Raw genomic sequence first — 2,922 nt, forward strand, 5'->3', positions numbered from 1 at the left:
GAATTTATTTTGCTTACATTTTCTTTTTCACATATGCAAAAGAGTCATATCTACAAAACATCAGGTTCAATAATTCTCAAAACATTATTTAAATAAACACAAAATAAAATTATAAGTAACAAGAAAGCAGTATCTCATAGTTTAACTGGAAGCTTTTTTTTCCTTTTTGTTGTCCCTAAAAAAAAGTGCATCACAGAAAGAGTTTTAGATGTAATGAACTATAGAACATACGAGGCAGTGTTAAAGTCACTGAGTAATGCAGTGATGAGCAAAACAGAACACCCTGTGCCCTCCCCAAGCCAGATAAGAAGACATCTATAAATATGCAAACAAATGAAGAAATGAGAGCATTTCAAATAGCAGTAAATGCTATGATGATATAATAACCCAGAAGAAGAGGATAAAGAGAGGTGGGGCGGGGGGCAAGGAGGCTTTAAATCAGCACTGTAGGTAGAATCAGGAGAAGTATATGGCAGTTGCACATCACACCATAGTAGGTAGGAGAAGAAATGCTTTCAAGGAGCAGGCAGAGGTCAACAGTGACAAATGGTGTTAGAAGAGAAAAGAAGCTGAGGTGAGAGGACTGTTCTTAATATCGGTAAGACAATGTCTTTTAAAAACGGTATTGTAGCTGGACTAAAGTAGGTTATAGGACGATGGACCACCAAATCTGCATTTTTTGGGTAGATCTGCTTTAGGACCTGAGGGAAAGAGTTGGCCTGGAGGGCTGTGGCTGCAGCGCAATATAGAATCACAAGGGTATATTTTGTGGAGCAAGGGAGCAATATGAAGTCTTGCAAGGCAAGTAAACAAATAACTGCACAAAACAATTTCAGATTATAAACAGTGTTATAAAGGACATAACCAAGATGATATGATGGAAAATAGGGAAGAGAAGCCTACTTTAAGCTTTGAGCTTTAACAGTTATTGAACACCAAGGACATGCCAGGCATTTATTAAAAGCATTCAAATGTCAACTCATTTAATCTTGAGACCTACTTTTTGAGATATGTTCGATTAGTCCCATTGTTACAGATAAAGAAACAAATGTTCTGAAATAGTGATTTGCCTGTCAAAGATCAATTAGCAAATGGTAGCCCTGGGATTAGAACCAAATTTGACATTGAAATTAAATGTGTTTCCCTTGCTCTACACCCCTTTTTTCAAGGCTTTCCTGTAAAACAAACCTCAAAGCAGCCAGCCTTTCACAACCCCTGCCACAAAATCCCAGCTCATGGTCTCTTTTAGAGCCCCATTCCTATGAGACCTTTTCAATGGAATGGATCACCAAGTTGCACATTATTCATAACATGCTAACAGAAACCAAATGTGTAATTATACTGATGCTAGTAGGTACTGATAGGATGTTCTTTTCCCAAACAGCATCTTTTAAGTAGTGGCTTTTAGAGAGACATTGCCAAACCTCAAAGGCCATTTTCTAATAGTGGAAATTTTAGGCCACCTGGTAGACTGGAAGGATAAATGATCATGATAACTAGTTAATATTTACTGAGCTTTATTATATGCCCAGAATCATTCCAAGTGCTATAAACATAATATCTCGTTATGTTTCAAAACAACCCTGTGAATTCAAAATTATTTGTATCACCTGAGAGCTGATTTGAGCCCAGCTAATCTGATTTGCAAACTAAAACTAGGATCCCAAAGGAATACACAGGAATTAAATGACAAACCCCAAATGAGTTGTGTGCACCGATGATATTATAAAACTCACAGAAAGCTGGTTGGCTCAGGTTTTGAAAATATTGATTCCTTTGGTTTATTTTCCAGATAAAACTTTGGTTTTCAGTCTCACAGGAATCCAATGAGATGACAAATTTAACCAACAGGTGCCCTTTAGTCCCCTCTCTCAATGGAGCTTCTTAATTGTATGGATGATGAGAGAAACCAAGGAACCTTTCTTTGTGATTTAAAGATTAATGTTTGGAGGATGCTTGTGGTTTAAAATCAATCAACAAACTTCTGGTTGGCATTGCTGCATAAGGAGCACTGGGCTCGTTGCTTCAGATGCTCTCCAAGATCAGCAACAGATCCTTGCTGGTGGGGAAGGCAGGGGCTGGCAGTGTCATGCAATGGAAAAAGGCTTAAGCTTGGAAATGAGAAAAATCCAAATTCACCTCCATATTGAGAGTGACTTTAGGCAAGTTAGTTAATGAAATGGGAGTAATTATTTTTTAAAAAATAATTCTGAAGTTTATTAGAGATACCAAAGCACTTTGTACAGTGCTTGGCACAGTAAGAAGTCAACAGCTGTTCCCCTCTTCACTCTTCCTGTGCCTTGTCCTCTCTCATCTTGGGTCTCTGAGTTCAGCCTAAAACCCATAAAGATGGAACAAAACAGAGCTGGGGCTGGGGTTGGGAGAAAACCTCTCATGTGAAGCTGATGGAGGGTTATCCTAAGAGTTGGAAAAGAAAGGTTGTTCTTTAATTTTCACAATCAGGAGTTGCAAAGACATAGTATATTAAGAAATGACTGGAAATAGGCTGGATGTGGCTCAGGCCCATAATCCCGACACTCTGGGAGGCTGTGAGGTTGGAGGATCGCTTGAGCTCAGGAGTTCGAGACCAGACTGGGCAACATAGTAAGAACTTATCTCTCTCTCTCTCTCTCTCTCTTTCTCTCTCTCTCTCTCTCTATATATATATATATACATGGAAATAAAATGAACATATATTTGCGTACATGTGGTTTTCAAAAACAATGGGCAAGACATTGTGCAAAAGAAGGTCTACTTTAAGGAGAAATAATATGTCTTGAAATGCACGGGGATATTTGATCGTGTTCAGGAAAGCCTGAACTTCAATCTAGTTTCATCTCTAAACAGTATTAAAGCTTATGACATTGACAATTTCTGGACGGATAGTGTCCACAGAGAAGAAAAAGCAAGGAGAAAGAGAGG

Source organism: Rhinopithecus bieti, unplaced genomic scaffold (genome assembly GCF_001698545.2).
Source record: "Rhinopithecus bieti isolate Rb0 unplaced genomic scaffold, ASM169854v2 scaffold_35291, whole genome shotgun sequence".
Taxonomy (NCBI): domain Eukaryota; kingdom Metazoa; phylum Chordata; class Mammalia; order Primates; family Cercopithecidae; genus Rhinopithecus; species Rhinopithecus bieti.